General features: G+C 38.4%; 11 non-coding genes across 11 annotated transcripts; all 11 read right to left on the bottom strand.

Moving 5' to 3' along the window:
• Positions 1-867: 867 nt before the first annotated feature.
• On the bottom strand, positions 868-940 carry trnat-ugu. Its single transcript has one exon. It is a non-coding gene; the product is annotated as a tRNA-Thr (tRNA).
• Positions 941-3118: 2178 nt separating this feature from the next.
• Positions 3119-3191, bottom strand: trnat-ugu. Its single transcript has one exon. It is a non-coding gene; the product is annotated as a tRNA-Thr (tRNA).
• A 2176-nt stretch (positions 3192-5367) lies between these two features.
• On the bottom strand, positions 5368-5440 carry trnat-ugu. Its single transcript has one exon. It is a non-coding gene; the product is annotated as a tRNA-Thr (tRNA).
• A 2176-nt stretch (positions 5441-7616) lies between these two features.
• On the bottom strand, positions 7617-7689 carry trnat-ugu. Its single transcript has one exon. It is a non-coding gene; the product is annotated as a tRNA-Thr (tRNA).
• A 2178-nt stretch (positions 7690-9867) lies between these two features.
• Positions 9868-9940, bottom strand: trnat-ugu. Its single transcript has one exon. It is a non-coding gene; the product is annotated as a tRNA-Thr (tRNA).
• A 2176-nt stretch (positions 9941-12116) lies between these two features.
• trnat-ugu lies at positions 12117-12189 on the bottom strand. The gene has a single exon. It is a non-coding gene; the product is annotated as a tRNA-Thr (tRNA).
• A 2178-nt stretch (positions 12190-14367) lies between these two features.
• Positions 14368-14440, bottom strand: trnat-ugu. The gene has a single exon. It is a non-coding gene; the product is annotated as a tRNA-Thr (tRNA).
• A 1297-nt stretch (positions 14441-15737) lies between these two features.
• Positions 15738-15810, bottom strand: trnat-ugu. The gene has a single exon. It is a non-coding gene; the product is annotated as a tRNA-Thr (tRNA).
• A 1722-nt stretch (positions 15811-17532) lies between these two features.
• Positions 17533-17605, bottom strand: trnat-ugu. Its single transcript has one exon. It is a non-coding gene; the product is annotated as a tRNA-Thr (tRNA).
• Positions 17606-19775: 2170 nt separating this feature from the next.
• Positions 19776-19848, bottom strand: trnat-ugu. Its single transcript has one exon. It is a non-coding gene; the product is annotated as a tRNA-Thr (tRNA).
• A 2173-nt stretch (positions 19849-22021) lies between these two features.
• On the bottom strand, positions 22022-22097 carry trnat-ugu. Its single transcript has one exon. It is a non-coding gene; the product is annotated as a tRNA-Thr (tRNA).
• Positions 22098-22529: the final 432 nt, after the last annotated feature.

Below are 22529 nucleotides of genomic sequence, written 5' to 3'. Positions count from 1 at the left end.
AAAGCTACCGGTAAACTTTGTTCATACAAGTCAAACAATGTTCTATTCAATCCTCAGGTACCCTAATTTGTAAATAAAGGATAATACTCCAGACAGAAAGAACGGTGTTCAATAGGAAAGGAAAATAACGAAGAGCGCACCCTCATTCACGGGCGCCAAAAGCCTACTTTTCCTGTTGAGCTCCCTTGGGAAAAACTACTATTACTTGTTCGTATTTCAACAAACAAGCCTGAAACCCTGTATAAAGACTGTTGACATCTAGTGGAATCCATAGGTACAGCAATCTGGGAGGAATTTTTATATACAGACCCATAGACTTGCATTGGAAAGGTTTCTTAGCGCCAAAAAATCAAACGATTTCTGGATGGATTTTCCTTGGGTTTTCGCCTGCCATATGAATTCAGTTATACTCACAAACATTATTTTAACCGTTTAGAAAATTCAAAGTGTTTTCCATCAAATTCTATCAATTATATGCATTTCCTAGCTTCTGGGCCTGAATAACAGGCAGTTTACTTTGGGCACGTCAGTCAGGCAGAAATTCAGAATACTGCCCCTCGCCTTAAGAAGTTTTAATACTTTCTCAGAAGTAGCCATTATTTACTATACTGAACAACAACAAAAATATATGCAACACGCAACAATTGAAACGTTTTTACTGAGTTACAGTTAATATAAGGAAAAGTTCAAGTTAATGTTGTTATTCTTTCAACGTGCATCACTGGATTACATGACCTCTGCTACTCCTGTCTCTAGTTTCAGCACTTTTTAAATCATGATGGGGAGCCCAGGACAGAATTGGCAAATGGAAACTCCCACCCTTTGTCAAGTTTCAGATGAATGTCACAGAGGGTAGAGTCAAAATCGAGGCCCCAGTGAGAATTGAACTCACGACCCCTGGTTTACAAGACCAGTGCTCTAACCACTGAGCTATGGAGCCATACAGGTATACTTGAAGAATTGGAACGTTATAAAGAACACACCCGTCATACAGTTAAAAAAAGAGGCACACCAAAGTAACCAAACATGCAGGTTTCCCAGTCTGGCTCCTACAGTAAATGCAGATTTGTGACATCCTTTGTTATACATTTAATGACAAACTCTCCCAGGTCTATGTGACCCACAGGCAGGTCTGGTCTAGTGGTCAACATTCTTCAGAAATCTCCTTTAATAGTCTCCTCTCCTCCTTTCATTGTGTCCTCTCCTTCATGACCATCTATTTAGTTATTTTTAGGGGTAGATCAGCTTTAATACTGCAGATAGATTGTGTGTCCTTTCAATGTAACTGTCTCTATCATTTCCAATCCCCCATACATTTTTTTTTACAAACATTCCATTGTATTATTTTCCCTTAACCCTACCACCCCTCCCCTAATTGGAGTAAATGAATGGACATCAATACTTAGGCTTCTACTTCTAGCTTATACATACAATAAACATATTAGGGACACAGTATATTTTACATTAGTCACATTTTAATATTTTTAATTTTAGTCCCACCCATCAGCTACCCTCAACCCCTCACACCAATCTCTGAAAACCATCCAACTTTATAATGGTACACTTATCATAGTTCAGTTGTATTCCAGAGAGGTTAGAGAAATGATCTAGATTGTCTATGAGGCTGTGCAGCGATCCAAATGGTGGTTTTAAAAGAAAGCATGAGTCCTCAGCGTACAATGACACCTTTGTTTTTAAGCCCCGGATTTCTATCCCCTTGATTTTATTGTTGCATCTGATTTTAATAGCTAACATTTCGATGGCCATAATAAAGAGATATGTCGACAGTGGACAATCTTGTTTCACTCCTCTTGACAGTAATTCCCTCTTCCGACAACATCCAGTGAAATTGGAGAGCGCCAAATTCAAATACAAAGTCATAATATTAAACATTCACGAAGATACAAGTGTCTAATATCATTTAAAAGCTTAACTTCTTGTTAATCCAAATGCGTTGCCAGATTTCAAAAAGGCTTTACGGCGGAAGCATACCCTGTGATTATCTGAGGACAGCGCCCCACATCAAAATATTTTTTAAACCAGCACAGGCTTCACAGAATCGCAAATAGCGATGAAATAAATCACTTACCTTTTAAGATCTTCCTCTGTTTTCAATCCCAAGGGTCCCAGCTACACAACGAATGCTTGTTTTGTTTGATAAAGTCCTTCTTTATTTCCAAAAAAGTTAGTTTAGTTGGCGCCATTGATTTCAGTAATCCACTCCTTCAACATGCATACAAAGGAATCCAAAAAGCTACCGGTAAACTTTGTTCATACAAGTCAAACAATGTTCTATTCAATCCTCAGGTACCCTAATTTGTAAATAAAGGATAATACTCCAGACAGAAAGAACGGTGTTCAATAGGAAAGGAAAATAACGAAGAGCGCACCCTCATTCACGGGCGCCAAAAGCCTACTTTTCCTGTTGAGCTCCCTTGGGAAAAACTACTATTACTTGTTCGTATTTCAACAAACAAGCCTGAAACCCTGTATAAAGACTGTTGACATCTAGTGGAATCCATAGGTACAGCAATCTGGGAGGAATTTTTATATACAGACCCATAGACTTGCATTGGAAAGGTTTCTTAGCGCCAAAAAATCAAACGATTTCTGGATGGATTTTCCTTGGGTTTTCGCCTGCCATATGAATTCAGTTATACTCACAAACATTATTTTAACCGTTTAGAAAATTCAAAGTGTTTTCCATCAAATTCTATCAATTATATGCATTTCCTAGCTTCTGGGCCTGAATAACAGGCAGTTTACTTTGGGCACGTCAGTCAGGCAGAAATTCAGAATACTGCCCCCTCGCCTTAAGAAGTTTTAATACTTTCTCAGAAGTAGCCATTATTTACTATACTGAACAACAACAAAAATATATGCAACACGCAACAATTGAAACGTTTTTACTGAGTTACAGTTAATATAAGGAAAAGTTCAAGTTAATGTTGTTATTCTTTCAACGTGCATCACTGGATTACATGACCTCTGCTACTCCTGTCTCTAGTTTCAGCACTTTTTAAATCATGATGGGGAGCCCAGGACAGAATTGGCAAATGGAAACTCCCACCCTTTGTCAAGTTTCAGATGAATGTCACAGAGGGTAGAGTCAAAATCGAGGCCCCAGTGAGAATTGAACTCACGACCCCTGGTTTACAAGACCAGTGCTCTAACCACTGAGCTATGGAGCCATACAGGTATACTTGAAGAATTGGAACGTTATAAAGAACACACCCGTCATACAGTTAAAAAAAGAGGCCCACCAAAGTAACCAAACATGCAGGTTTCCCAGTCTGGCTCCAACAGTAAATGCAGATTTGTGACATCCTTTGTTATACATTTAATGACAAACTCTCCCAGGTCTATGTGACCCACAGGCAGGTCTGGTCTAGTGGTCAACATTCTTCAGAAATCTCCTTTAATAGTCTCCTCTCCTCCTTTCATTGTGTCCTCTCCTTCATGACCATCTATTTAGTTATTTTTAGGGGTAGATCAGCTTTAATACTGCAGATAGATTGTGTGTCCTTTCAATGTAACTGTCTCTATCATTTCCAATCCCCCATACATTTTTTTTTACAAACATTCCATTGTATTATTTTCCCTTAACCCTACCACCCCTCCCCTAATTGGAGTAAATGAATGGACATCAATACTTAGGCTTCTACTTCTAGCTTATACATACAATAAACATATTAGGGACACAGTATATTTTACATTAGTCACATTTTAATATTTTTAATTTTAGTCCCACCCATCAGCTACCCTCAACCCCTCACACCAATCTCTGAAAACCATCCAACTTTATAATGGTACACTTATCATAGTTCAGTTGTATTCCAGAGAGGTTAGAGAAATGATCTAGATTGTCTATGAGGCTGTGCAGCGATCCAAATGGTGGTTTTAAAAGAAAGCATGAGTCCTCAGCGTACAATGACACCTTTGTTTTTAAGCCCCGGATTTCTATCCCCTTGATTTTATTGTTGCATCTGATTTTAATAGCTAACATTTCGATGGCCATAATAAAGAGATATGTCGACAGTGGACAATCTTGTTTCACTCCTCTTGACAGTAATTCCCTCTTCCGACAACATCCAGTGAAATTGGAGAGCGCCAAATTCAAATACAAAGTCATAATATTAAACATTCACGAAGATACAAGTGTCTAATATCATTTAAAAGCTTAACTTCTTGTTAATCCAAATGCGTTGCCAGATTTCAAAAAGGCTTTACGGCGGAAGCATACCCTGTGATTATCTGAGGACAGCGCCCCACATCAAAATATTTTTTAAACCAGCACAGGCTTCACAGAATCGCAAATAGCGATGAAATAAATCACTTACCTTTTAAGATCTTCCTCTGTTTTCAATCCCAAGGGTCCCAGCTACACAACGAATGCTTGTTTTGTTTGATAAAGTCCTTCTTTATTTCCAAAAAAGTTAGTTTAGTTGGCGCCATTGATTTCAGTAATCCACTCCTTCAACATGCATACAAAGGAATCCAAAAAGCTACCGGTAAACTTTGTTCATACAAGTCAAACAATGTTCTATTCAATCCTCAGGTACCCTAATTTGTAAATAAAGGATAATACTCCAGACAGAAAGAACGGTGTTCAATAGGAAAGGAAAATAACGAAGAGCGCACCCTCATTCACGGGCGCCAAAAGCCTACTTTTCCTGTTGAGCTCCCTTGGGAAAAACTACTATTACTTGTTCGTATTTCAACAAACAAGCCTGAAACCCTGTATAAAGACTGTTGACATCTAGTGGAATCCATAGGTACAGCAATCTGGGAGGAATTTTTATATACAGACCCATAGACTTGCATTGGAAAGGTTTCTTAGCGCCAAAAAATCAAACGATTTCTGGATGGATTTTCCTTGGGTTTTCGCCTGCCATATGAATTCAGTTATACTCACAAACATTATTTTAACCGTTTAGAAAATTCAAAGTGTTTTCCATCAAATTCTATCAATTATATGCATTTCCTAGCTTCTGGGCCTGAATAACAGGCAGTTTACTTTGGGCACGTCAGTCAGGCAGAAATTCAGAATACTGCCCCTCGCCTTAAGAAGTTTTAATACTTTCTCAGAAGTAGCCATTATTTACTATACTGAACAACAAAAAAATATATGCAACACGCAACAATTGAAACGTTTTTACTGAGTTACAGTTAATATAAGGAAAAGTTCAAGTTAATGTTGTTATTCTTTCAACGTGCATCACTGGATTACATGACCTCTGCTACTCCTGTCTCTAGTTTCAGCACTTTTTAAATCATGATGGGGAGCCCAGGACAGAATTGGCAAATGGAAACTCCCACCCTTTGTCAAGTTTCAGATGAATGTCACAGAGGGTAGAGTCAAAATCGAGGCCCCAGTGAGAATTGAACTCACGACCCCTGGTTTACAAGACCAGTGCTCTAACCACTGAGCTATGGAGCCATACAGGTATACTTGAAGAATTGGAACGTTATAAAGAACACACCCGTCATACAGTTAAAAAAAGAGGCACACCAAGTAACCAAACATGCAGGTTTCCCAGTCTGGCTCCTACAGTAAATGCAGATTTGTGACATCCTTTGTTATACATTTAATGACAAACTCTCCCAGGTCTATGTGACCCACAGGCAGGTCTGGTCTAGTGGTCAACATTCTTCAGAAATCTCCTTTAATAGTCTCCTCTCCTCCTTTCATTGTGTCCTCTCCTTCATGACCATCTATTTAGTTATTTTTAGGGGTAGATCAGCTTTAATACTGCAGATAGATTGTGTGTCCTTTCAATGTAACTGTCTCTATCATTTCCAATCCCCCATACATTTTTTTTTACAAACATTCCATTGTATTATTTTCCCTTAACCCTACCACCCCTCCCCTAATTGGAGTAAATGAATGGACATCAATACTTAGGCTTCTACTTCTAGCTTATACATACAATAAACATATTAGGGACACAGTATATTTTACATTAGTCACATTTTAATATTTTTAATTTTAGTCCCACCCATCAGCTACCCTCAACCCCTCACACCAATCTCTGAAAACCATCCAACTTTATAATGGTACACTTATCATAGTTCAGTTGTATTCCAGAGAGGTTAGAGAAATGATCTAGATTGTCTATGAGGCTGTGCAGCGATCCAAATGGTGGTTTTAAAAGAAAGCATGAGTCCTCAGCGTACAATGACACCTTTGTTTTTAAGCCCCGGATTTCTATCCCCTTGATTTTATTGTTGCATCTGATTTTAATAGCTAACATTTCGATGGCCATAATAAAGAGATATGTCGACAGTGGACAATCTTGTTTCACTCCTCTTGACAGTAATTCCCTCTTCCGACAACATCCAGTGAAATTGGAGAGCGCCAAATTCAAATACAAAGTCATAATATTAAACATTCACGAAGATACAAGTGTCTAATATCATTTAAAAGCTTAACTTCTTGTTAATCCAAATGCGTTGCCAGATTTCAAAAAGGCTTTACGGCGGAAGCATACCCTGTGATTATCTGAGGACAGCGCCCCACATCAAAATATTTTTTAAACCAGCACAGGCTTCACAGAATCGCAAATAGCGATGAAATAAATCACTTACCTTTTAAGATCTTCCTCTGTTTTCAATCCCAAGGGTCCCAGCTACACAACGAATGCTTGTTTTGTTTGATAAAGTCCTTCTTTATTTCCAAAAAGTTAGTTTAGTTGGCGCCATTGATTTCAGTAATCCACTCCTTCAACATGCATACAAAGGAATCCAAAAAGCTACCGGTAAACTTTGTTCATACAAGTCAAACAATGTTCTATTCAATCCTCAGGTACCCTAATTTGTAAATAAAGGATAATACTCCAGACAGAAAGAACGGTGTTCAATAGGAAAGGAAAATAACGAAGAGCGCACCCTCATTCACGGGCGCCAAAAGCCTACTTTTCCTGTTGAGCTCCCTTGGGAAAAACTACTATTACTTGTTCGTATTTCAACAAACAAGCCTGAAACCCTGTATAAAGACTGTTGACATCTAGTGGAATCCATAGGTACAGCAATCTGGGAGGAATTTTTATATACAGACCCATAGACTTGCATTGGAAAGGTTTCTTAGCGCCAAAAAATCAAACGATTTCTGGATGGATTTTCCTTGGGTTTTCGCCTGCCATATGAATTCAGTTATACTCACAAACATTATTTTAACCGTTTAGAAAATTCAAAGTGTTTTCCATCAAATTCTATCAATTATATGCATTTCCTAGCTTCTGGGCCTGAATAACAGGCAGTTTACTTTGGGCACGTCAGTCAGGCAGAAATTCAGAATACTGCCCCCTCGCCTTAAGAAGTTTTAATACTTTCTCAGAAGTAGCCATTATTTACTATACTGAACAACAAAAAAAATATATGCAACACGCAACAATTGAAACGTTTTTACTGAGTTACAGTTAATATAAGGAAAAGTTCAAGTTAATGTTGTTATTCTTTCAACGTGCATCACTGGATTACATGACCTCTGCTACTCCTGTCTCTAGTTTCAGCACTTTTTAAATCATGATGGGGAGCCCAGGACAGAATTGGCAAATGGAAACTCCCACCCTTTGTCAAGTTTCAGATGAATGTCACAGAGGGTAGAGTCAAAATCGAGGCCCCAGTGAGAATTGAACTCACGACCCCTGGTTTACAAGACCAGTGCTCTAACCACTGAGCTATGGAGCCATACAGGTATACTTGAAGAATTGGAACGTTATAAAGAACACACCCGTCATACAGTTAAAAAAAGAGGCACACCGAAGTAACCAAACATGCAGGTTTCCCAGTCTGGCTCCAACAGTAAATGCAGATTTGTGACATCCTTTGTTATACATTTAATGACAAACTCTCCCAGGTCTATGTGACCCACAGGCAGGTCTGGTCTAGTGGTCAACATTCTTCAGAAATCTCCTTTAATAGTCTCCTCTCCTCCTTTCATTGTGTCCTCTCCTTCATGACCATCTATTTAGTTATTTTTAGGGGTAGATCAGCTTTAATACTGCAGATAGATTGTGTGTCCTTTCAATGTAACTGTCTCTATCATTTCCAATCCCCCATACATTTTTTTTTTTACAAACATTCCATTGTATTATTTTCCCTTAACCCTACCACCCCTCCCCTAATTGGAGTAAATGAATGGACATCAATACTTAGGCTTCTACTTCTAGCTTATACATACAATAAACATATTAGGGACACAGTATATTTTACATTAGTCACATTTTAATATTTTTAATTTTAGTCCCACCCATCAGCTACCCTCAACCCCTCACACAATCTCTGAAAACCATCCAACTTTATAATGGTACACTTATCATAGTTCAGTTGTATTCCAGAGAGGTTAGAGAAATGATCTAGATTGTCTATGAGGCTGTGCAGCGATCCAAATGGTGGTTTTAAAAGAAAGCATGAGTCCTCAGCGTACAATGACACCTTTGTTTTTAAGCCCCGGATTTCTATCCCCTTGATTTTATTGTTGCATCTGATTTTAATAGCTAACATTTCGATGGCCATAATAAAGAGATATGTCGACAGTGGACAATCTTGTTTCACTCTCTTGACAGTAATTCCCTCTTCCGACAACATCCAGTGAAATTGGAGAGCGCCAAATTCAAATACAAAGTCATAATATTAAACATTCACGAAGATACAAGTGTCTAATATCATTTAAAAGCTTAACTTCTTGTTAATCCAAATGCGTTGCCAGATTTCAAAAAGGCTTTACGGCGGAAGCATACCCTGTGATTATCTGAGGACAGCGCCCCACATCAAAATATTTTTTAAACCAGCACAGGCTTCACAGAATCGCAAATAGCGATGAAATAAATCACTTACCTTTTAAGATCTTCCTCTGTTTTCAATCCCAAGGGTCCCAGCTACACAACGAATGCTTGTTTTGTTTGATAAAGTCCTTCTTTATTTCCAAAAAAGTTAGTTTAGTTGGCGCCATTGATTTCAGTAATCCACTCCTTCAACATGCATACAAAGGAATCCAAAAAGCTACCGGTAAACTTTGTTCATACAAGTCAAACAATGTTCTATTCAATCCTCAGGTACCCTAATTTGTAAATAAAGGATAATACTCCAGACAGAAAGAACGGTGTTCAATAGGAAAGGAAAATAACGAAGAGCGCACCCTCATTCACGGGCGCCAAAAGCCTACTTTTCCTGTTGAGCTCCCTTGGGAAAAACTACTATTACTTGTTCGTATTTCAACAAACAAGCCTGAAACCCTGTATAAAGACTGTTGACATCTAGTGGAATCCATAGGTACAGCAATCTGGGAGGAATTTTTATATACAGACCCATAGACTTGCATTGGAAAGGTTTCTTAGCGCCAAAAAATCAAACGATTTCTGGATGGATTTTCCTTGGGTTTTCGCCTGCCATATGAATTCAGTTATACTCACAAACATTATTTTAACCGTTTAGAAAATTCAAAGTGTTTTCCATCAAATTCTATCAATTATATGCATTTCCTAGCTTCTGGGCCTGAATAACAGGCAGTTTACTTTGGGCACGTCAGTCAGGCAGAAATTCAGAATACTGCCCCCTCGCCTTAAGAAGTTTTAATACTTTCTCAGAAGTAGCCATTATTTACTATACTGAACAACAAAAAAAATATATGCAACACGCAACAATTGAAACGTTTTTACTGAGTTACAGTTAATATAAGGAAAAGTTCAAGTTAATGTTGTTATTCTTTCAACGTGCATCACTGGATTACATGACCTCTGCTACTCCTGTCTCTAGTTTCAGCACTTTTTAAATCATGATGGGGAGCCCAGGACAGAATTGGCAAATGGAAACTCCCACCCTTTGTCAAGTTTCAGATGAATGTCACAGAGGGTAGAGTCAAAATCGAGGCCCCAGTGAGAATTGAACTCACGACCCCTGGTTTACAAGACCAGTGCTCTAACCACTGAGCTATGGAGCCATACAGGTATACTTGAAGAATTGGAACGTTATAAAGAACACACCCGTCATACAGTTAAAAAAAGAGGCCCACCAAAGTAACCAAACATGCAGGTTTCCCAGTCTGGCTCCTACAGTAAATGCAGATTTGTGACATCCTTTGTTATACATTTAATGACAAACTCTCCCAGGTCTATGTGACCCACAGGCAGGTCTGGTCTAGTGGTCAACATTCTTCAGAAATCTCCTTTAATAGTCTCCTCTCCTCCTTTCATTGTGTCCTCTCCTTCATGACCATCTATTTAGTTATTTTTAGGGGTAGATCAGCTTTAATACTGCAGATAGATTGTGTGTCCTTTCAATGTAACTGTCTCTATCATTTCCAATCCCCCATACATTTTTTTTACAAACATTCCATTGTATTATTTTCCCTTAACCCTACCACCCCTCCCCTAATTGGAGTAAATGAATGGACATCAATACTTAGGCTTCTACTTCTAGCTTATACATACAATAAACATATTAGGGACACAGTATATTTTACATTAGTCACATTTTAATATTTTTAATTTTAGTCCCACCCATCAGCTACCCTCAACCCCTCACACCAATCTCTGAAAACCATCCAACTTTATAATGGTACACTTATCATAGTTCAGTTGTATTCCAGAGAGGTTAGAGAAATGATCTAGATTGTCTATGAGGCTGTGCAGCGATCCAAATGGTGGTTTTAAAAGAAAGCATGAGTCCTCAGCGTACAATGACACCTTTGTTTTTAAGCCCCGGATTTCTATCCCCTTGATTTTATTGTTGCATCTGATTTTAATAGCTAACATTTCGATGGCCATAATAAAGAGATATGTCGACAGTGGACAATCTTGTTTCACTCCTCTTGACAGTAATTCCCTCTTCCGACAACATCCAGTGAAATTGGAGAGCGCCAAATTCAAATACAAAGTCATAATATTAAACATTCACGAAGATACAAGTGTCTAATATCATTTAAAAGCTTAACTTCTTGTTAATCCAAATGCGTTGCCAGATTTCAAAAAGGCTTTACGGCGGAAGCATACCCTGTGATTATCTGAGGACAGCGCCCCACATCAAAATATTTTTTAAACCAGCACAGGCTTCACAGAATCGCAAATAGCGATGAAATAAATCACTTACCTTTTAAGATCTTCCTCTGTTTTCAATCCCAAGGGTCCCAGCTACACAACGAATGCTTGTTTTGTTTGATAAAGTCCTTCTTTATTTCCAAAAAAGTTAGTTTAGTTGGCGCCATTGATTTCAGTAATCCACTCCTTCAACATGCATACAAAGGAATCCAAAAAGCTACCGGTAAACTTTGTTCATACAAGTCAAACAATGTTCTATTCAATCCTCAGGTACCCTAATTTGTAAATAAAGGATAATACTCCAGACAGAAAGAACGGTGTTCAATAGGAAAGGAAAATAACGAAGAGCGCACCCTCATTCACGGGCGCCAAAAGCCTACTTTTCCTGTTGAGCTCCCTTGGGAAAAACTACTATTACTTGTTCGTATTTCAACAAACAAGCCTGAAACCCTGTATAAAGACTGTTGACATCTAGTGGAATCCATAGGTACAGCAATCTGGGAGGAATTTTTATATACAGACCCATAGACTTGCATTGGAAAGGTTTCTTAGCGCCAAAAATCAAACGATTTCTGGATGGATTTTCCTTGGGTTTTCGCCTGCCATATGAATTCAGTTATACTCACAAACATTATTTTAACCGTTTAGAAAATTCAAAGTGTTTTCCATCAAATTCTATCAATTATATGCATTTCCTAGCTTCTGGGCCTGAATAACAGGCAGTTTACTTTGGGCACGTCAGTCAGGCAGAAATTCAGAATACTGCCCCCTCGCCTTAAGAAGTTTTAATACTTTCTCAGAAGTAGCCATTATTTACTATACTGAACAACAACAAAAATATATGCAACACGCAACAATTGAAACGTTTTTACTGAGTTACAGTTAATATAAGGAAAAGTTCAAGTTAATGTTGTTATTCTTTCAACGTGCATCACTGGATTACATGACCTCTGCTACTCCTGTCTCTAGTTTCAGCACTTTTTAAATCATGATGGGGAGCCCAGGACAGAATTGGCAAATGGAAACTCCCACCCTTTGTCAAGTTTCAGATGAATGTCACAGAGGGTAGAGTCAAAATCGAGGCCCCAGTGAGAATTGAACTCACGACCCCTGGTTTACAAGACCAGTGCTCTAACCACTGAGCTATGGAGCCATACAGGTATACTTGAAGAATTGGAACGTTATAAAGAACACACCCGTCATACAGTTAAAAAAAGAGGCACACCGAAGTAACCAAACATGCAGGTTTCCCAGTCTGGCTCCTACAGTAAATGCAGATTTGTGACATCCGTTGTTATACATTTAATGACAAACTCTCCCAGGTCTATGTGACCCACAGGCAGGTCTGGTCTAGTGGTCAACATTCTTCAGAAATCTCCTTTAATAGTCTCCTCTCCTCCTTTCATTGTGTCCTCTCCTTCATGACCATCTATTTAGTTATTTTTAGGGGTAGATCAGCTTTAATACTGCAGATAGATTGTGTGTCCTTTCAATGTAACTGTCTCTATCATTTCCAATCCCCCATACATTTTTTTTTACAAACATTCCATTGTATTATTTTCCCTTAACCCTACCACCCCTCCCCTAATTGGAGTAAATGAATGGACATCAATACTTAGGCTTCTACTTCTAGCTTATACATACAATAAACATATTAGGGACACAGTATATTTTACATTAGTCACATTTTAATATTTTTAATTTTAGTCCCACCCATCAGCTACCCTCAACCCCTCACACCAATCTCTGAAAACCATCCAACTTTATAATGGTACACTTATCATAGTTCAGTTGTATTCCAGAGAGGTTAGAGAAATGATCTAGATTGTCTATGAGGCTGTGCAGCGATCCAAATGGTGGTTTTAAAAGAAAGCATGAGTCCTCAGCGTACAATGACACCTTTGTTTTTAAGCCCCGGATTTCTATCCCCTTGATTTTATTGTTGCATCTGATTTTAATAGCTAACATTTCGATGGCCATAATAAAGAGATATGTCGACAGTGGACAATCTTGTTTCACTCCTCTTGACAGTAATTCCCTCTTCCGACAACATCCAGTGAAATTGGAGAGCGCCAAATTCAAATACAAAGTCATAATATTAAACATTCACGAAGATACAAGTGTCTAATATCATTTAAAAGCTTAACTTCTTGTTAATCCAAATGCGTTGCCAGATTTCAAAAAGGCTTTACGGCGGAAGCATACCCTGTGATTATCTGAGGACAGCGCCCCACATCAAAATATTTTTAAACCAGCACAGGCTTCACAGAATCGCAAATAGCGATGAAATAAATCACTTACCTTTTAAGATCTTCCTCTGTTTTCAATCCCAAGGGTCCCAGCTACACAACGAATGCTTGTTTTGTTTGATAAAGTCCTTCTTTATTTCCAAAAAAGTTAGTTTAGTTGGCGCCATTGATTTCAGTAATCCACTCCTTCAACATGCATACAAAGGAATCCAAAAAGCTACCGGTAAACTTTGTTCATACAAGTCAAACAATGTTCTATTCAATCCTCAGGTACCCTAATTTGTAAATAAAGGATAATACTCCAGACAGAAAGAACGGTGTTCAATAGGAAAGGAAAATAACGAAGAGCGCACCCTCATTCACGAGCGCCAAAAGCCTACTTTTCCTGTTGAGCTCCCTTGGGAAAAACTACTATTACTTGTTCGTATTTCAACAAACAAGCCTGAAACCCTGTATAAAGACTGTTGACATCTAGTGGAATCCATAGGTACAGCAATCTGGGAGGAATTTTTATATACAGACCCATAGACTTGCATTGGAAAGGTTTCTTAGCGCCAAAAAATCAAACGATTTCTGGATGGATTTTCCTTGGGTTTTCGCCTGCCATATGAATTCAGTTATACTCACAAACATTATTTTAACCGTTTAGAAAATTCAAAGTGTTTTCCATCAAATTCTATCAATTATATGCATTTCCTAGCTTCTGGGCCTGAATAACAGGCAGTTTACTTTGGGCACGTCAGTCAGGCAGAAATTCAGAATACTGCCCCCTCGCCTTAAGAAGTTTTAATACTTTCTCAGAAGTAGCCATTATTTACTATACTGAACAACAACAAAAAATATATGCAACACGCAACAATTGAAACGTTTTTACTGAGTTACAGTTAATATAAGGAAAAGTTCAAGTTAATGTTGTTATTCTTTCAACGTGCATCACTGGATTACATGACCTCTGCTACTCCTGTCTTTAGTTTCAGCACTTTTTAAATCATGATGGGGAGCCCAGGACAGAATTGGCAAATGGAAACTCCCACCCTTTGTCAAGTTTCAGATGAATGTCACAGAGGGTAGAGTCAAAATCGAGGCCCCAGTGAGAATTGAACTCACGACCCCTGGTTTACAAGACCAGTGCTCTAACCACTAAGCTATGGAGCCATACAGGTACACTTGAAGAATTGGAATGTTATAAAGAACACACCCGTCATACAGTTAAAAAAAAGAGGCACACCGAAGTAACCAAACATGCAGGTTTCCCAGTCTGGCTCCTACAGTAAATGCAGATTTGTGACATCCGTTGTTATACATTTAATGACAAACTCTCCCAGGTCTATGTGACCCACAGGCAGGTCTGGTCTAGTGGTCAACATTCTTCAGAAATCTCCTTTAATAGTCTCCTCTCCTCCTTTCATTGTGTCCTCTCCTTCATGACCATCTATTTAGTTATTTTTAGGGGTAGATCAGCTTTAATACTGCAGATAGATTGTGTGTCCTTTCAATGTAACTGTCTCTATCATTTCCAATCCCCCATACATTTTTTTTTACAAACATTCCATTGTATTATTTTCCCTTAACCCTACCACCCTCCCCTAATTGGAGTAAATGAATGGACATCAATACTTAGGCTTCTAATTCTAGCTTATACATACAATAAACATATTAGGGACACAGTATATTTTACATTAGTCATATTTTATATTTTTAATTTTAGTCCCACCCATCAGCTACCCTCAACCCCTCACACCAATCTCTGAAAACCATCCAACTTTATAATGGTACACTTATCATAGTTCAGTTGTATTCCAGAGAGGTTAGAGAAATGATCTAGATTGTCTATGAGGCTGTGCAGCGATCCAAATGGTGGTTTTAAAAGAAAGCATGAGTCCTCAGCGTACAATGACACCTTTGTTTTTAAGCCCCGGATTTCTATCCCCTTGATTTTATTGTTGCATCTGATTTTAATAGCTAACATTTCGATGGCCATAATAAAGAGATATGTCGACAGTGGACAATCTTGTTTCACTCCTCTTGACAGTAATTCCCTCTTCCGACAACATCCAGTGAAATTGGAGAGCGCCAAATTCAAATACAAAGTCATAATATTAAACATTCATGAAGATACAAGTGTCTAATATCATTTAAAAGCTTAACTTCTTGTTAATCCAAATGCATTGCCAGATTTCAAAAAGGCTTTACGGCGGAAGCATACCCTGTGATTATCTGAGGACAGCGCCCCACATCAAAATATTTTTTAAACCAGCACAGGCTTCACAGAATCGCAAATAGCGATGAAATAAATCACTTACCTTTTAAGATCTTCCTCTGTTTTCAATCCCAAGGGTCCCAGCTACACAACGAATGCTTGTTTTGTTTGATAAAGTCCTTCTTTATTTCCAAAAACTCCCACCCTTTGTCAAGTTTCAGATGAATGTCACAGAGGGTAGAGTCAAAATCTAGGCCCCAGTGAGAATTGAACTCAAGACCCCTGGTTTACAAGACCAGTGCTCTAACCACTGAGCTATGGGGCCATAAGGTAATACTTGAAGAATTGGAACGTTATAAAGAACACACCCGTCAACAGTTAAAAAAAGAGGCACACAGTAACCAAACATGCAGGTTTCCCAGTCTGGCTCCTAAGTAAATGCAGATTTGTGACATCCTTTGTTATACATTTAATGACAAACTCTCCCAGGTCTATGTGACCCACAGGCAGGTCTGGTCTAGTGGTCAACATTCTTCAGAAATCTCCTTTAATAGTCTCCTCTCCTCCTTTCATTGTGTCCTCTCCTTCATGACCATCTATTTAGTTATTTTTAGGGGTAGATCAGCTTTAATACTGCAGATAGATTGTGTGTCCTTTCAATGTAACTGTCTCTATCATTTCCAATCCCCCATACATTTTTTTTTACAAACATTTTTTTTTTTACAAATCTTGTTTCACTCCTCTTGACAGTAATTCCCTCTTCCGACAACATCCAGTGAAATTGGAGAGCGCCAAATTCAAATACAAAGTCATAATATTAAACATTCACGAAGATACAAGTGTCTAATATCATTTAAAAGCTTAACTTCTTGTTAATCCAAATGCGTTGCCAGATTTCAAAAAGGCTTTACGGCGGAAGCATACCCTGTGATTATCTGAGGACAGCGCCCCACATCAAAATATTTTTTAAACCAGCACAGGCTTCACAGAATCGCAAATAGCGATGAAATAAATCACTTACCTTTTAAGATCTTCCTCTGTTTTCAATCCCAAGGGTCCCAGCTACACAACGAATGCTTGTTTTGTTTGATAAAGTCCTTCTTTATTTCCAAAAAAGTTAGTTTAGTTGGCGCCATTGATTTCAGTAATCCACTCCTTCAACATGCATACAAAGGAATCCAAAAGCTACCGGTAAACTTTGTTCATACAAGTCAAACAATGTTCTATTCAATCCTCAGGTACCCTAATTTGTAAATAAAGGATAATACTCCAGACAGAAAGAACGGTGTTCAATAGGAAAGGAAAATAACGAAGAGCGCACCCTCATTCACGGGCGCCAAAAGCCTACTTTTCCTGTTGAGCTCCCTTGGGAAAAACTACTATTACTTGTTCGTATTTCAACAAACAAGCCTGAAACCCTGTATAAAGACTGTTGACATCTAGTGGAATCCATAGGTACAGCAATCTGGGAGGAATTTTTATATACAGACCCATAGACTTGCATTGGAAAGGTTTCTTAGCGCCAAAAATCAAACGATTTCTGGATGGATTTTCCTTGGGTTTTCGCCTGCCATATGAATTCAGTTATACTCACAAACATTATTTTAACCGTTTAGAAAATTCAAAGTGTTTTCCATCAAATTCTATCAATTATATGCATTTCCTAGCTTCTGGGCCTGAATAACAGGCAGTTTACTTTGGGCACGTCAGTCAGGCAGAAATTCAGAATACTGCCCCTCGCCTTAAGAAGTTTTAATACTTTCTCAGAAGTAGCCATTATTTACTATACTGAACAACAACAAAAATATATGCAACACGCAACAATTGAAACGTTTTTACTGAGTTACAGTTAATATAAGGAAAAGTTCAAGTTAATGTTGTTATTCTTTCAACGTGCATCACTGGATTACATGACCTCTGCTACTCCTGTCTCTAGTTTCAGCACTTTTTAAATCATGATGGGGAGCCCAGGACAGAATTGGCAAATGGAAACTCCCACCCTTTGTCAAGTTTCAGATGAATGTCACAGAGGGTAGAGTCAAAATCGAGGCCCCAGTGAGAATTGAACTCACGACCCCTGGTTTACAAGACCAGTGCTCTAACCACTGAGCTATGGAGCCATACAGGTATACTTGAAGAATTGGAACGTTATAAAGAACACACCCGTCATACAGTTAAAAAAAGAGGCCCACCAAAGTAACCAAACATGCAGTTTTCCCAGTCTGGCTCCAACAGTAAATGCAGATTTGTGACATCCTTTGTTATACATTTAATGACAAACTCTCCCAGGTCTATGTGACCCACAGGCAGGTCTGGTCTAGTGGTCAACATTCTTCAGAAATCTCCTTTAATAGTCTCCTCTCCTCCTTTCATTGTGTCCTGTCCTTCATGACCATCTATTTAGTTATTTTTAGGGGTAGATCAGCTTTAATACTGCAGATAGATTGTGTGTCCTTTCAATGTAACTGTCTCTATCATTTCCAATCCCCCATACATTTTTTACAAACATTCCATTGTATTATTTTCCCTTAACCCTACCACCCCTCCCCTAATTGGAGTAAATTAATGGACATCAATACTTAGGCTTCTACTTCTAGCTTATACATACAATAAACATATTAGGGACACAGTATATTTTACATTAGTCACATTTTAATATTTTTAATTTTAGTCCCACCCATCAGCTACCCTCAACCCCTCACACCAATCTCTGAAAACCATCCAACTTTATAATGGTACACTTATCATAGTTCAGTTGTATTCCAGAGAGGTTAGAGAAATGATCTAGATTGTCTATGAGGCTGTGCAGCGATCCAAATGGTGGTTTTAAAAGAAAGCATGAGTCCTCAGCGTACAATGACACCTTTGTTTTTAAGCCCCGGATTTCTATCCCCTTGATTTTATTGTTGCATCTGATTTTAATAGCTAACATTTCGATGGCCATAATAAAGAGATATGTCGACAGTGGACAATCTTGTTTCACTCCTCTTGACAGTAATTCCCTCTTCCGACAACATCCAGTGAAATTGGAGAGCGCCAAATTCAAATACAAAGTCATAATATTAAACATTCATGAAGATACAAGTGTCTAAAATCATTTAAAAGCTTAACTTCTTGTTAATCCAAATGCATTGCCAGATTTCAAAAAGGCTTTACGGCGGAAGCATACCCTGTGATTATCTGAGGACAGCGCCCACATCAAAATATTTTTTAAACCAGCACAGGCTTCACAGAATCGCAAATAGCGATGAAATAAATCACTTACCTTTTAAGATCTTCCTCTGTTTTCAATCCCAAGGGTCCCAGCTACACAACGAATGCTTGTTTTGTTTGATAAAGTCCTTCTTTATTTCCAAAAAGTTAGTTTAGTTGGCGCCATTGATTTCAGTAATCCACTCCTTCAACATGCATACAAAGGAATCCAAAAGCTACCGGTAAACTTTGTTCATACAAGTCAAACAATGTTCTATTCAATCCTCAGGTACCCTAATTTGTAAATAAAGGATAATACTCCAGACAGAAAGAACGGTGTTCAATAGGAAAGGAAAATAACGAAGAGCGCACACCCTCATTCACGGGCGCGAAAGCCTACTTTTCCTGTTGAGCTCCCTTGGGAAAAACTACTATTACTTGTTCGTATTTCAACAAACAAGCCTGAAACCCTGTATAAAGACTGTTGACATCTAGTGGAATCCATAGGTACAGCAATCTGGGAGGAATTTTTATATACAGACCCATAGACTTGCATTGGAAAGGTTTCTTAGCGCCAAAAATCAAACGATTTCTGGATGGATTTTCCTTGGGTTTTCGCCTGCCATATGAATTCAGTTATACTCACAAACATTATTTTAACCGTTTAGAAAATTCAAAGTGTTTTCCATCAAATTCTATCAATTATATGCATTTCCTAGCTTCTGGGCCTGAATAACAGGCAGTTTACTTTGGGCACGTCAGTCAGGCAGAAATTCAGAATACTGCCCCCTCGCCTTAAGAAGTTTTAATACTTTCTCAGAAGTAGCCATTATTTACTATACTGAACAAAAAAAAATATATGCAACACGCAACAATTGAAACGTTTTTACTGAGTTACAGTTAATATAAGGAAAAGTTCAAGTTAATGTTGTTATTCTTTCAACGTGCATCACTGGATTACATGACCTCTGCTACTCCTGTCTCTAGTTTCAGCACTTTTTAAATCATGATGGGGAGCCCAGGACAGAATTGGCAAATGGAAACTCCCACCCTTTGTCAAGTTTCAGATGAATGTCACAGAGGGTAGAGTCAAAATCGAGGCCCCAGTGAGAATTGAACTCACGACCCCTGGTTTACAAGACCAGTGCTCTAACCACTGAGCTATGGAGCCATACAGGTATACTTGAAGAATTGGAACGTTATAAAGAACACACCCGTCATACAGTTAAAAAAAGAGGCACACCGAAGTAACCAAACATGCAGGTTTCCCAGTCTGGCTCCTACAGTAAATGCAGATTTGTGACATCCTTTGTTATACATTTAATGACAAACTCTCCCAGGTCTATGTGACCCACAGGCAGGTCTGGTCTAGTGGTCAACATTCTTCAGAAATCTCCTTTAATAGTCTCCTCTCCTCCTTTCATTGTGTCCTCTCCTTCATGACCATCTATTTAGTTATTTTTAGGGGTAGATCAGCTTTAATACTGCAGATAGATTGTGTGTCCTTTCAATGTAACTGTCTCTATCATTTCCAATCCCCATACATTTTTTTACAAACATTCCATTGTATTATTTTCCCTTAAACCTACCACCCCTCCCCTAATTGGAGTAAATGAATGGACATCAATACTTAGGCTTCTACTTCTAGCTTATACATACAATAAACATATTAGGGACACAGTATATTTTACATTAGTCATATTTTTATATTTTTAATTTTAGTCCCACCCATCAGCTACCCTCAACCCCTCACACCAATCTCTGAAAACCATCCAACTTTATAATGGTACACTTATCATAGTTCAGTTGTATTCCAGAGAGGTTAGAGAAATGATCTAGATTGTCTATGAGGCTGTGCAGCGATCCAAATGGTGGTTTTAAAAGAAAGCATGAGTCCTCAGCGTACAATGACACCTTTGTTTTTAAGCCCCGGATTTCTATCCCCTTGATTTTATTGTTGCATCTGATTTTAATAGCTAACATTTCGATGGCCATAATAAAGAGATATGTCGACAGTGGACAATCTTGTTTCACTCCTCTTGACAGTAATTCCCTCTTCCGACAACATCCAGTGAAATTGGAGAGCGCCAAATTCAAATACAAAGTCATAATATTAAACATTCATGAAGATACAAGTGTCTAATATCATTTAAAAGCTTAACTTCTTGTTAATCCAAATGCGTTGCCAGATTTCAAAAGGCTTTACGGCGGAAGCATACCCTGTGATTATCTGAGGACAGCGCCCCACATCAAAATATTTTTTAAACCAGCACAGGCTTCACAGAATCGCAAATAGCGATGAAATAAATCACTTACCTTTTAAGATCTTCCTCTGTTTTCAATCCCAAGGGTCCCAGCTACACAACGAATGCTTGTTTTGTTTGATAAAGTCCTTCTTTATTTCCAAAAAGTTAGTTTAGTTGGCGCCATTGATTTCAGTAATCCACTCCTTCAACATGCATACAAAGGAATCCAAAAGCTACCGGTAAACTTTGTTCATACAAGTCAAACAATGTTCTATTCAATCCTCAGGTACCCTAATTTGTAAATAAAGGATAATACTCCAGACAGAAAGAACGGTGTTCAATAGGAAAGGAAAATAACGAAGAGCGCACCCTCATTCACGGGCGCCAAAAGCCTACTTTTCCTGTTGAGCTCCCTTGGGAAAAACTACTATTACTTGTTCGTATTTCAACAAACAAGCCTGAAATCCTGTATAAAGACTGTTGACATCTAGTGGAATCCATAGGTACAGCAATCTGGGAGGAATTTTTATATACAGACCCATAGACTTGCATTGGAAAGGTTTCTTAGCGCCAAAAAATCAAACGATTTCTGGATGGATTTTCCTTGGGTTTTCGCCTGCCATATGAATTCAGTTATACTCACAAACATTATTTTAACCGTTTAGAAAATTCAAAGTGTTTTCCATCAAATTCTATCAATTATATGCATTTCCTAGCTTCTGGGCCTGAATAACAGGCAGTTTACTTTGGGCACGTCAGTCAGGCAGAAATTCAGAATACTGCCCCCTCGCCTTAAGAAGTTTTAATACTTTCTCAGAAGTAGCCATTATTTACTATACTGAACAAAAAATATATATATATGCAACACGCAACAATTGAAACGTTTTTACTGAGTTACAGTTAATATAAGGAAAAGTTCAAGTTAATGTTGTTATTCTTTCAACGTGCATCACTGGATAACATGACCTCTGCTACTCCTGTCTCTAGTTTCAGCACTTTTTAAATCATGATGGGCAGCCCAGGACAGAATTGGCAAATGCTAACTCCCACCCTTTGTTAAGTTTCAGATGAATGTCACAGAGGGTAGAGTCAAAATCGAGGCCCCAGTGAGAATTGAACTCACGACGACCCCTGGTTTACAAGACCAGTGCTCTAACCACTGAGCTATGGAGCCATACAGGTATATTTGAAGAATTGGAACGTTATAAAGAACACACCCGTCATACAGTTAAAAAAGAGGCACACCGAAGTAACCAAACATGCAGGTTTCCCAGTCTGGCTCCTACAGTAAATGCAGATTTGTGACATCCTTTGTTATACATTTAATGACAAACTCTCCCAGGTCTATGTGACCCACAGGCAGGTCTGGTCTAGTGGTCAACATTCTTCAGAAATCTCCTTTAATAGTCTCCTCTCCTCCTTTCATTGTGTCCTCTCCTTCATGACCATCTATTTAGTTATTTTTAGGGGTAGATCAGCTTTAATACTGCAGATAGATTGTGTGTCCTTTCAATGTAACTGTCTCTATCATTTCCAATCCCCATACATTTTTTTACAAACATTCCATTGTATTATTTTCCCTTAAACCTACCACCCCTCCCCTAAT

Source organism: Oncorhynchus gorbuscha, linkage group LG15 (assembly GCF_021184085.1).
Source record: "Oncorhynchus gorbuscha isolate QuinsamMale2020 ecotype Even-year linkage group LG15, OgorEven_v1.0, whole genome shotgun sequence".
NCBI lineage: Eukaryota > Metazoa > Chordata > Actinopteri > Salmoniformes > Salmonidae > Oncorhynchus > Oncorhynchus gorbuscha.
This window is presented reverse-complemented; position numbering and strand designations above follow the sequence as displayed.